Source organism: Euprymna scolopes, unplaced genomic scaffold (genome assembly GCF_053919585.1).
Source record: "Euprymna scolopes isolate OS-2025 unplaced genomic scaffold, ASM5391958v1 sca239, whole genome shotgun sequence".
Classification (NCBI taxonomy): domain Eukaryota; kingdom Metazoa; phylum Mollusca; class Cephalopoda; order Sepiida; family Sepiolidae; genus Euprymna; species Euprymna scolopes.
This window is the reverse complement of record NW_027633257.1, coordinates 50,452-63,033: the sequence shown is the minus strand read 5'-3', so window position 1 is coordinate 63,033 and position 12,582 is coordinate 50,452. Positions and strand designations below refer to the sequence as shown.

General features: G+C 57.6%; 2 non-coding genes and 1 pseudogene across 2 annotated transcripts in view; all 3 read left to right on the top strand.

The window, feature by feature from the left end:
* Positions 1–6,862: 6,862 nt before the first annotated feature.
* On the top strand, positions 6,863–9,233 carry LOC145273996 (small subunit ribosomal RNA; annotated as a pseudogene).
* Positions 9,234–9,631: 398 nt separating this feature from the next.
* LOC145274000 (5.8S ribosomal RNA) lies at positions 9,632–9,789 on the top strand. Its single transcript, XR_013866579.1, has one exon. It is a non-coding gene; the product is annotated as a 5.8S ribosomal RNA (ribosomal RNA).
* Positions 9,790–10,382: 593 nt separating this feature from the next.
* Positions 10,383–12,582, top strand: part of LOC145274001 (large subunit ribosomal RNA) — a 5,733-nt gene continuing 3,533 nt past the window's right edge. The window contains exon 1 of the ribosomal RNA XR_013866580.1: positions 10,383–12,582. This exon is cut by the window's right edge and continues 3,533 nt beyond it. This is a non-coding gene — a ribosomal RNA (large subunit ribosomal RNA).

Sequence of the window (12,582 nt, the reverse complement as noted above, 5' to 3'; positions counted from 1 at the left end):
GTTGGAGTGAAAAAATGCTTACGGGGTTCCGGCACCGGCCGCAGTCGATGTCATTAACATGATTTCTTTCATAACAAAGTTTTAAACTTATAGATGATAACATTCACATGAAAACCAAATCTCATTTTTTATTAAGATTTTCGATAGATTGAAAATAATGATAAATTGATTTTAGCAGGGCTGCTGAGTTAGCTTATAGGAGCGAGCTAAAGTAAGAAAGAAACACGCCGAAACACACCGACCGGCACCCCCGACGACGACCACGGGTAACGGCGGGACTTTGCCTCTTAAGCAAGTTTGACTGACGACTACCACGGCTATTCGGCTAGCTAGCTAGCTAGGTAGGTAGGTAGGTAGGTAGGTAGGTAGTCCTCCTCCTCGGCCACCTAGCCGTCGTCGTCGTCGATCGAGCGACCGGGTATATTCAAGACGCCTCTACCGACACCACCACACCAGCGGGCAGTTTAGCGAGCTTGCCAACTCCTCTGCCTCCTCAAGCGCTTCCAGACGCCTACCGACACCACATGCTGCTGGCTGGCTGTCTGTTGTTACAATGGAATTTAAAAAAAAAAAAAACAAAAAAACCCCAACTCTATTAAGATTTTCGATAGTTGGAAAATAATAATAAATTAAGATTTTCGATAGATTGAAAATAATGATAAATTGATTTTAGCAGGGCTGCTGAGTTAGCTTATAGGAGCGAGCTAAAGTAAGAAAGAAACACGCCGAAACACACCGACCGGCACCCCCGACGACGACCACGGGTAAACGGCGGGACTTTGCCTCTTAAGCAAGTTTGACTGACGACTACCACGGCTATTCGGCTAGCTAGCTAGCTAGGTAGGTAGGTAGGTAGGTAGGTAGGTAGTCCTCCTCCTCGGCCACCTAGCCTGTCGTCGTCGATCGAGCGACGGGTATATTCAAGACGCCTCTACCGACACCACCACACCAGCGGGCAGTTTAGCGAGCTTGCCAACTCCTCTGCCTCCTCAAGCGCTTCCAGACGCCTACCGACACCACATGCTGCTGGCTGGCTGTCTGTTGTTACAATGGAATTTAAAAAAAAAACAAACAAAAAACCCCAACTCTATTAAGATTTTCGATAGTTGGAAAATAATAATAAATTAAGATTTTCGATAGATTGAAAATAATGATAAATTGATTTTAGCAGGGCTGCTGAGTTAGCTTATAGGAGCGAGCTAAAGTAAGAAAGAAACACGCCGAAACACACCGACCGGCACCCCCGACGACGACCACGGGTAAACGGCGGACTTTGCCTCTTAAGCAAGTTTGACTGACGACTACCACGGCTATTCGGCTAGCTAGCTAGCTAGGTAGGTAGGTAGGTAGGTAGGTAGGTAGTCCTCCTCCTCGGCCACCTAGCCGTCGTCGTCGTCGATCGAGCGACCGGGTATATTCAAGACGCCTCTACCGACACCACCACACCAGCGGGCAGTTTAGCGAGCTTGCCAACTCCTCTGCCTCCTCAAGCGCTTCCAGACGCCTACCGACACCACATGCTGCTGGCTGGCTGTCTGTTGTTACAATGGAATTTAAAAAAAAAAACAAACAAAAAACCCCAACTCTATTAAGATTTTCGATAGTTGGAAAATAATAATAAATTAAGATTTTCGATAGATTGAAAATAATGATAAATTGATTTTAGCAGGGCTGCTGAGTTAGCTTATAGGAGCGAGCTAAAGTAAGAAAGAAACACGCCGAAACACACCGACCGGCACCCCCGACGACGACCACGGGTAAACGGCGGGACTTTGCCTCTTAAGCAAGTTTGACTGACGACTACCACGGCTATTCGGCTAGCTAGCTAGCTAGGTAGGTAGGTAGGTAGGTAGGTAGGTAGTCCTCCTCCTCGGCCACCTAGCCGTCGTCGTCGTCGATCGAGCGACCGGGTATATTCAAGACGCCTCTACCGACACCACCACACCAGCGGGCAGTTTAGCGAGCTTGCCAACTCCTCTGCCTCCTCAAGCGCTTCCAGACGCCTACCGACACCACATGCTGCTGGCTGGCTGTCTGTTGTTACAATGGAATTTAAAAAAAAAACAAACAAAAAACCCCAACTCTATTAAGATTTTCGATAGTTGGAAAATAATAATAAATTAAGATTTTCGATAGATTGAAAATAATGATAAATTGATTTTAGCAGGGCTGCTGAGTTAGCTTATAGGAGCGAGCTAAAGTAAGAAAGAAACACGCCGAAACACACCGACCGGCACCCCCGACGACGACCACGGGTAAACGGCGGGACTAACTGTGACTCTCTTAAGGTGTGAGGAGGCTTTGCCTCTTAAGCAAGTTTGACTGACGCCTACCGACACCGGTCAGGTCGGCGAGGCTCCCGGCGGCCCGAGCGGGACCACAGGTTGCGGAAGGCGTCCAAGTGAGCGGCGGCGACGCCAGGAGGCCCCCGGGGTCGACTCCGCGGCCCCCGGGTCGGTGTGCGGGCCTCCAGAGCTCGATAAAGTAGTGGTGTCGCTAGCGGTCGAGAAGGCACTTTTCGACGCCTACTGCCACCCCCACATGGCGGTAGGCGCAAAACTGGAAAATCGCCGACCAGAAATGTCGCTTCGTATAATCGAAGTTTTTTTTGACCACCATTTTCAGGTGTCGGAGGTGGGTCTGGACGAATACCAACACCATTTCTGGGGTTTCACAACCGCCGGCTTCTCCGACATATGTTGGAAAGGAGTAGCGATCGAGCGAAGGGGGCTGTCGGTAGGCGGCCGCGGGTTGCATGTGTGCCCGGGACAGCACCCCCATCCAACTAAGGGGTGTCCCCCGGGGGCCAGGGGGACCTCGTCCAGGTCGGCCGGGCGCTTCCAGACGCCTACCGACACCGGTCAGGTCGGCGAGGCTCCCGGCGGCCCCGGAGCGGGACCACAGGTTGCGGAAGGCGTCCAAGTGAGCGGCGGCGACGCCAGGAGGGCCCCCGGGGTCGACTCCGCGGCCCCCGGGTCGGTGTGCGGGCCTCCAGAGCTCGATAAAGTAGTGGTGTCGCTAGCGGTCGAGAAGGCACTTTTCGACGCCTACTGCCACCCCCACATGGCGGTAGGCGCAAAACTGGAAAATCGCCGACCAGAAATGTCGCTTCGTATAATCGACGTTTTTTTTTGACCACCATTTTCAGGTGTCGGAGGTGGGTCTGGACGAATACCAACACCATTTCTGGGGTTTCACAACCGCCCGGCTTCTCCGACATATGTTGGAAAGGAGTAGCGATCGAGCGAAGGGGGCTGTCGGTAGGCGGCCGCGGGTTGCATGTGTGCCCGGGACAGCACCCCCATCCAACTAAGGGGTGTCCCCCGGGGGCCAGGGGGACCTCGTCCAGGTCGGCCGGGCGCTTCCCAGACGCCTACCGACACCGGTCAGGTCGGCGAGGCTCCCGGCGGCCCCGAGCGGGACCACAGGTTGCGGAAGGCGTCCAAGTGAGCGGCGGCGACGCCAGGAGGCCCCCGGGGTCGACTCCGCGGCCCCCGGGTCGGTGTGCGGGCCTCCAGAGCTCGATAAAGTAGTGGTGTCGCTAGCGGTCGAGAAGGCACTTTTCGACGCCTACTGCCACCCCCACATGGCGGTAGGCGCAAAACTGGAAAATCGCCGACCAGAAATGTCGCTTCGTATAATCGACGTTTTTTTTGACCACCATTTTCAGGTGTCGGAGGTGGGTCTGGACGAATACCAACACCATTTCTGGGGTTTCACAACCGCCCGGCTTCTCCGACATATGTTGGAAAGGAGTAGCGATCGAGCGAAGGGGGCTGTCGGTAGGCGGCCGCGGGTTGCATGTGTGCCCGGGACAGCACCCCCATCCAACTAAGGGGTGTCCCCCGGGGGCCAGGGGGACCTCGTCCAGGTCGGCCGGGCGCTTCCAGACGCCTACCGACACCGGTCAGGTCGGCGAGGCTCCCGGCGGCCCCGAGCGGGACCACAGGTTGCGGAAGGCGTCCAAGTGAGCGGCGGCGACGCCAGGAGGCCCCCGGGGTCGACTCCGCGGCCCCCGGGTCGGTGTGCGGGCCTCCAGAGCTCGATAAAGTAGTGGTGTCGCTAGCGGTCGAGAAGGCACTTTTCGACGCCTACTGCCACCCCCACATGGCGGTAGGTGTAAAATCGGAATAGACCGGACCAGGAATGTCGAGGGGGAAAAAAATGACAAAGTCCTGGTGTGCCTAGGCGTCGAGAAGGCACTTTGCGACGCCTACCGACATCCCCATGTGGCAGTAGGCGTAAAACTGGAAAATCGCCGACCAGAAATGTCGCTTCGTATAATCGACGTTTTTTTTGACCACCATTTTCAGGTGTCGGAGGTGGGTCTGGACGAATACCAACACCATTTCTGGGGTTTTCCAGTTTGAAAGTTTTATAAAACATGTTCGGTAGGAAGCACACTTTGGTGTGTCGGTTCGTCGGAGCAGCGACTCTTTGCCTCGTGGTGGTCCGGAACGTCTCTACGGGCTTGTCGCAAAGGCGTCAGAAAGTGGCATCTCCGCCGCCTAGGGCTGTCACCGTTATCGCTGTCGCCGCGCTCCAACTTGTTTTGATCCGCCGCCTTCGTTCCTGCCAACCGTGCGCCCGCTCATCGTCGTTAGGTTATAATACGTGGTACGTGTGTGTGCTTCTCCGTGGACCTAGGGCTGCTCGACGTGTCGAACGATATGTTGGAACAACTAACGGCTCCTTTTCCTGGTTCCATAGTCGTCGTGGTACCCGCGTCGTCAGCCATATCTATGTCCACCATGTTTAGCCGATACGTTTGCTGCAGCTTCTGCTTCCGCCTCAGCGTTCGCCGCTCTCAGCCGCCGCTGTTGTTGCTGCCGTTCTGCCATTCAACCACTACCTGCGAATCTTTCGATGATCGGCCGAACGACCCATCGCTGTGCGACCGATAAATCCTCCGGATTAGGGAGAAACGCCGCCGCTCTCTGCCGCCGTCGAACGGAAAAACGTACATTGTAACGAACGAACGAACGAACGAACGAATTAACGAACGAGCGAACAAACAAACAAAAATAGCCGCGGGGGATGCACTATGTAGATCCTGATCCCCTTGTAACCATACGTACGTTGTTCGATGCTCTCCCGTCCTGGAAGTCGCCGCAGCAAACAGGAGGATGAGCAGCAGCAGGCGCCGCCGCCGTAACCGCCGCCTGCCTGCCGCCTCCTACTCCTGTCAGCGTCCGATCTCACAGCCGTGTGAACGTTCGCTGACACCCGATTTCTTTCCGTCTGGCAAAACCTTGGACGTCCCGCTCGCGGTACACGTGCTGCAGCGACTTCTCGTCCGACAACGCATAAGCGTCGACGTCTGCCGCCGCATCTTCTGATACGTGGACGGTGATAGCGCTAGTCCCTTCTTGCGCCACCTCCACCTTTGTTAGCGCCAAAGAAGATCGATCGAGCAGTCGTGGTCGCAGTCGATTAACCCGTTTTCACCGTCCGCAGTTCCCAAGCCGCCGATCAAGTCGTTGCTCTTCTTGTTCGTTCTTCCCATACCGTCGATTTGCACGGCTGCCGGATGAGCCATCCTCTGTCCGGCGAAGCGCTCACGTCAGTGATCGATACTTGCACCGACAGTCCTCCCGCTCGCGACTCGGTGCTCGAATCGGACTCGTTCGTTTTTATCTCGATGCGATTGTGAAAAGGGGGACCGGTCGTCAATGTCGTGTGTGTCGACGATGTTGTTCGCCCGGTCCGCCGCGTTGTTGTCGTTTTTTTTTTTTTTTTTTTTTTTCCCCTAACGTTCGCCGTCGCACGGACGAAAGGGTGAGAAAAAAAAAAAAAAGCTCGAAAAAGCCGCCCAAAAAAATCGGACCGAGGAGCCGCTTGCGAGAACGCGCCATGTGCACGTTGTCTCTCCTCGGTTTTCCGAGCACGAACACGACGCCGGTCGGTCGGTCGGTCGACGAAGGCGACGACGAAGGTGACGGGAAAATTTACGCCGCCGCTGCCCTGGTCCAGCTCCTCCCCGATGACGGCTGTGATGTTGACGTTGACGTTGGCGACGACGACGACGACGACGGAGACGACGACGACGACGAGACGGCATCGATGGCGACCACGATGACGACGACCTCGACGAGTTCAGTCTGCACCTTGACCTCCGATGTCCGTGTGCACTGCCGTCGTGCTGTTTGTCGTTTGTCGTATGTATCGCTGTCAAGGGTGCCGTTGTCGTTGTTGTTGTCGACGTTGTTGCTTGCTCTCTCGTCTCGGTCGGTTGGTACGTTGATGACGACGACGACGACGAAGACGACGACGACGACGACGAGACGGCATCGATGGCGACCACGATGACGACGACCTCGACGATTCCAGTCTGCACCTTGACCTCCGATGTCCGTGTGCACTGCCGTCGTGCTGTTTGTCGTTTGTCGTATGTATCGCTGTCAAGGGTGCCGTTGTCGATGTTGTTGTTGTCGACGCTGTCGTCTGTTCTCTCTTCTCGGCCGGCTGTGACGTGGACGTTGACGACGACGACGACGAGACGGAATCGATGGCGACCACGATGACGACGACCTCGGCGAGTTCAGTCTGCACCTTGACCCTCGATGTCCGTGTGCACTGCCGTCGTGCTGCTTGTCGTTTGTCGTATGTATCGCTGTCAAGGGTGCCGTTGTCGTTGTTGTTGTCGACGTTGGTCGCTTTCGTTCTTTGAGTCTCGGTCTCGGTCCAAGTCAGGGGAGAAACAAAAAAGAGGCCATCAGCGCGGGCAGCGCGCTTCTTCTGACGGCGAACCCCCTCGAAAAATAAATAAACACGTGCCCGTCGTTGTAGTTGTCTGTCTTATGTCGGTCGGTCGGTCGGTCGGTCTGTCGTTCTGTCGAAACAAAGTCCCAAATTCCAACGATACCTGGTTGATCCTGCCAGTAGTCATATGCTTGTCTCAAAGCTTAAGCCATGCAAGTGTAAGTTCACGCCACGCATTAGAACGGGCGAAACCGCGAATGGCTCAGGAACCGGACCTAATCCTCGGGACCGTATTCCTCCTCGGAGGCGATGGATAACTGTGGCAATTCTAGAGCTAATACATGTGACACAGGCCGCGATCGGTCGGCGCGCCGTCGTCGCCACGCCTCGCGCGCTGGCACCCGCGTCGGCCGTTCCGGGTCGCGGCGCTACATATTAGACTGAGACCGATGCGCGTCATTCCGTCCTCCCGTCGTCGGCGTTCCCGCTCGCGGGTCCGTTCGGTGGCGGGGCTCATAGGGCGGCGCGCTCCGCTTTGGTGACTCTGGATAACTCACTGGTCGATCGCACGAGCTTTCACGCCCGGCGACGGGTCTCTCGAGGGTCCGCCCTATCAACTGTCGACGGTCGGTTAAGTGCCTACCGTGGTTACTACGGGTAACGGGGAATCGGGGTTCGATTCCGGAGAGGGAGCATGCGAAACGGCTACCACATCCAAGGAAGGCAGCAGGCGCGCAAATTACCCACTCCCGGCACGGGGAGGTAGTGACGAAAAATAACGACGCGGGACTCTGTCGAGGCCCCGCGATCGGAATGAGTACACTTCAAATCCGTTAACGAGGACCAACCGGAGGGCAAGTCTGGTGCCAGCAGCCGCGGTAATTCCAGCTCCGGTAGCGTATATTAAAGTTGTTGCGGTTAAAAAGCTCGTAGTCCGAACTCGGGTTCGTGGTCGCGCAAGCGGCCCCGGGGCGGCGGCGCCATCGTCCGTCGTTGACTTTGGTCGTCCGTTCGCATTCCCGGCCCTTTCCGCCGGTGTCAACCGCTAGCATACCCGCCACGCGGTCCTGCCGGCGAGGTGGACGAGGAGGTCGTGATCGGGATCCGGGAAAAAAAAAACAAGTGGTCGTCGGTTCGGTTCCGGGAGTAGTCTAACGGGGGGGTGCTACGTGTGTGTGTTTGGGTGCGTTCATTCGCATCCCCGCACTCTGACCCCCGCGCTTCTCTCCCTCTCCCTTTCCGCGCGTTCCTCTTTTTTTTTGAACCCCCCGGTCCGCTCCGAGTCCCTGCTTCGTGTCTTGTCTGCGCGCGTGTTGCGGTCGGCGGTTTCTCCTCCAAGGGTGCTCTTAACCGAGTGTCCGCGGCGGCCGGTACGTTCACTTTGAAAAAATTAGAGTGCTCAGAGCGGGCTGTTCAAGCTTGCATACGATAAGCATGGAATGATGGAAGAGGGCCTCGTCTACGTCTGTCGGTCTCCGTCTACGGCGAGGCAATGATCGAAGGGAGCGGTCGGGGCCACTCGTATTGCGACGTTAGAGGTGAAATTCTTGGATCGTCGCAAGACGAACTGCAGCGATGGCGTGTGGCAAGCACGTTTTCCTCGATCAAGAGCGAAAGTCGGAGGTTCGAAGACGATCAGATACCGTCGTAGTTCCGACCGTAAACGATGCCGACCGGCGATCCGCCGGCGTTCGCTTCCATGACCCGGCGGGTAGCCTGCGGGAAACCAGAGTTCGGTTCCGGGGGGAGTATGGTTGCAAAGCTGAAACTTAAAGGAATTGACGGAAGGGCACCACCAGGAGTGGAGCCTGCGGCTTAATTTGACTCAACACGGGAAAACTCACCCGGTCCGGACACCGGTAGGATTGACAGATCGATAGCTCTTTCTCGATTCGGTGGGTGGTGGTGCATGGCCGTTCTTAGTTGGTGGAGCGATCCGTCTGGTTGATTCCGATAACGAACGAGACTCCGGCCTGCTAACTAGTGCGCCGATGTCAGTGATTTTTACGGCGGGCTCGGCGTCCTCCGTGGCGCTCGGGTCCGGGTCGGTTTTCTCACGCACTTCTTAGAGGGACGGGTGGCAGAAAGCCACACGAGGCGGAGCGATAACAGGTCTGTGATGCCCTTAGATGTCCGGGGCCGCACGCGCGCTACACTGGAGGTATCAGCGGGGACTTCGCCCCGGCCCGAGAGGGTTGGGAAACCTCTGAACCACCTCCCGTGATAGGGATCGGGGCCTGTAACCAACCCCGTGAACGAGGAATTCCCGGTAGGCGCGGGTCAACAGCCCGCGTCGATCACGTCCCTGCCCTTTGTACACACCGCCCGTCGCTACTACCGATCGAACGGTCCGGTGAGGTCCTCGGATCTGGCCGACGACGCCGCCGGGCAGTGCGCGACGTGTCCGTCACGACACTCGTGCATCTACGCCTCGGCGTTCGATGCCTGGAGAAGACGACCGAACCCGATCGTTTAGAGGAAGTAAAAGTCTTAACAAGGTTTCCGTAGGTGAACCTGCGGAAGGATCATTACCGTTTTCCCGTTCGAGACTGGTTTGTTGTTTTCCGGCCTACCTCCTCTGTCTGTCGGCGTCAACGCCTCGAATGCGCGCAAACAAACCTATAAAAGGCGGAGCGAGAGATAGATTTGTGGTGACGCGGAGGTTTTTAAAGCCCCAGCTCTTCTTGCTTGCTTCCGCGTCTTACCACCTGTTTGTTTTTTCGCCCACCGCAAGTGATGGCCGCTTCTTCTTTGCCTTGTCGCCGCTTTATCGTTTTTTTTGTTTTTTTGCAGCCGCTGTGCCACCGCCGCTAGCTAAAAAAACAAACTACTCGCGACATTGCAATGCCGTCACGCCTCCTCGCACAGACCTCCTCGCACACTACTAAATCTATATAAACAAAAACTAATATAAAAAAACCAAGTGCTGAACCCTGGACGGGGGATCACTCGGCTCGTCCGTCGATGAAGAGCGCGGCCAGCCGCGATAACTGATGCGAATTGCAGGACTCAGTGAACATCGACACCTCGAACGCACATTGCGGCCCCGAGATCCCTTGTCTCGGGGCCACGTCCGGTCGAGAGGCGGAACGTTACATGTCTTTCTCCGTTAACGAAACGACATCTTGCCGTCCCCGTGCCCGCCCGGTCCTCGGCACGGTGGTAACCGGGACGTCGCAGGAGCGAGTGACGAGGGGGAAGAAAAATAAAAAAAGAATTGACTCCTTTCAATGTCTTTTTTTTTTTTAAAACCCTCTCCGGCCTCCTCCTTCGTCTCCCGCTGGCAGACCGCGGAGTCTTTTCCCTTTTCGACCGCGTGAAGAAACACTGTGGAGGAGGAGCAGGAGGAGTCTGTCCGAAAGCAGCCGAAGGGAGACCAAAAAAAAAGTACCGACCTAACCGACTGCCGACGTAAGCGCCGCCTGCTCGTCTCGCTCTCTGCCTCATGAAGGTGTCTCTCAGCGACGCCTCGAGCAGCGCGACGAGCACGGCCGTCGCACCGTAAAAAGGTGGCCGCGTCGTAGGCAACGCAACGTCGGATGGGGAGGACCCACGCTTTTTTTTAATTGTTGGCTTCTTCATTTTCGGTCGGACGGGCGCTATATCGGCCAGCCGTCGTCACACGGAGGGTACCGATCGAGATTCCTCTCCTCCAAACACCACACTCTACTAAAAACCGCCGCCCTCGGCTCGGACGAGACGACCCGCTGAACTTAAGCATATCGCTAAGCGGAGGAAAAGAAACCAACCGGGATTCCCTTAGTAACGGCGAGTGAACCGGGAGAAGCCCAACGCCGAATCCCGTCGCAAGTTAAAGGCTTCGGGACGTGTGGCGCATGGGTCGAAGGCAGCCGTTCGTTTTCGTCTCGCATAGTTCGGAGTTCCCTCGATCGGGGCCGCCCGCGGCGGGTGCCAGGCCCATTCGGTGCGGACGGCGAGCGACGGCCTTCGATCCGAGAGTCGGGTTGCTTGGGAACGCAGCCCAAATCGGGTGGTAAGCTCCATCCAAGGCTAAATACCGGGACGAGTCCGATAGTCGACAAGTACCGTGAGGGAAAGTTGAAAAGAACTTTGGAGAGAGAGTTCAAGAGAACGTGAAACCGCCCAGGGGTAAACGGGTGGGACCGCTCACCGCGATCGCGGGGGGACTCAGTCCGGTGCTGCCTAGGCTCGAGCCCAAACTCGATGTGTGTTCTTGAAAGAGAGGCCGTCGCGGCACAGGTCGTCGTTCGTCGTGTCCGCGGGGGACTCGTTCCCCGCGGTTCCAGCTTTTGTGCCCGCGTCGCCGACGAAGGAGACGGGCCGCGTGGATAGCGGGAAGGGAAACGTGGTGACGACCGCGGCGTCGGTAGGTGGCTGCGTCGGTTGGCTGCGACGGAGGGGACTCGTCCTCTCGATCGCTGCTGCCGCCGGGCCCTAACCCGCCGCATCCGTCGCCGCCGCTTCTTCTTTCCTCCTGCTCCCTCCGCGCGCGACTCCGCTGCACCCGTCCCCTTCATCATCGCTCGGCGTAATCATGGCGCGGGCGCTTCGGCGCGACCTCCGCGCGGCCGGCACCGGACGCACTTCCCCTCCGGTCCGTCGTCGCGACCCGTTCCCGGCGTGCAGGTCGAACACGCGGGTTTTTTTCCGTAGGCGGCAGGCGTTTCATCACCCTGAAAACCCCCGTCTTCCCACCTTGTGAAGTCGGGGGCCACCGGCCGTCGGGCCCGCGAACGTAACTGCCCCTTTCTGCCGGGAACGGAGGAAATCTGACACGATCCGTTACACGTGGCGAGCCGGTCCGTTTTGATCCCGCCGGAAGTCGCGTGCGGGCGACGTGCGGGCGACGCACTCTGTGTGTCGCTCCTTAGGCGCCCCACCGTCTCGGGCGCGTGCGCGATGAGAGGCGGGATAGGACTGGCGCGGCCTCGCCGTCACGCACCTCGCCGACGTTTCGGGTTCTTGTCGGGGGCAACCCCGCCCCGCGCCCGTTTCCGTTTCCGGAGAGGTCGCTCGGCGACGCTTTTTTACTCGAGCCGCCCGCCACCCGGTCAGCGACGTGCATCGGCAACCCACCCGACCCGTCTTGAAACACGGACCGAGGAGTCCTGGCCGTTCGCGAGTCGTAGGGGCCACCTCTGACTAACCCCGAAGGCGAAGCGAAAGCGAGAGAGCGTGTAGGAGGGCGTCGATCGGGAGAGGTGTCGTGGCAAAGTCGTCCGGGGGTCGTCGGGGGGTGTCGTCGGTCTCGTGCCGTCGTCTTCTCCTCGCCTCACCCGCCTCCGAGCCGTGCCCGATCCCGCCGGCGCGGCGTTTTCGGCCTTCCGCCGTCGCTGCTGCGGTGCCCGCAACTTTTCCTTTTTTCTCTCTTCCCGAGAGAGATAGGAGAGGGAAGGCTCGTGGCTGACGTGCGGTTGTTTTTCCCTCCTCCCCGAGAGGGGACCGGCGCATCATCCAAAAAGGGGAATTGCCGGGCGCCAGCTTCCATATCCTCCTTCGCCCATCGGTGAGATCCCGCGGCTTGAACTAGTCCTATTTTGTCGTCGAGTTTAGGCGCTGCGCGCGGGCGCATCACCCCCGGGTCGGTTTCCCCTTTTTCCGAGTACGACTCGGCCGACTCTGGCGTAGCGAGCGACCAGGGACCCGAAAGATGGCGATCCACGCCCGGTCGGGATGAAGCCAGAGGAAACTCTGGTGGAAGTCCGAAGCGCCTCTGACGTGCAAATCGATCGTCGGAACCGGGTGTAGGGGCGAAAGACCAATCGAGCCGTCTAGTAGCTGGTTCCCTCCGAAGTTTCCCTCAGGATAGCTGGCGCTCGATCGTCGCAATTCCATCCGGTAAAGCGAACGATTGGAGGCCCCGGGGCCGTTCACGGCCTCGACCTACTCTCGAACTCG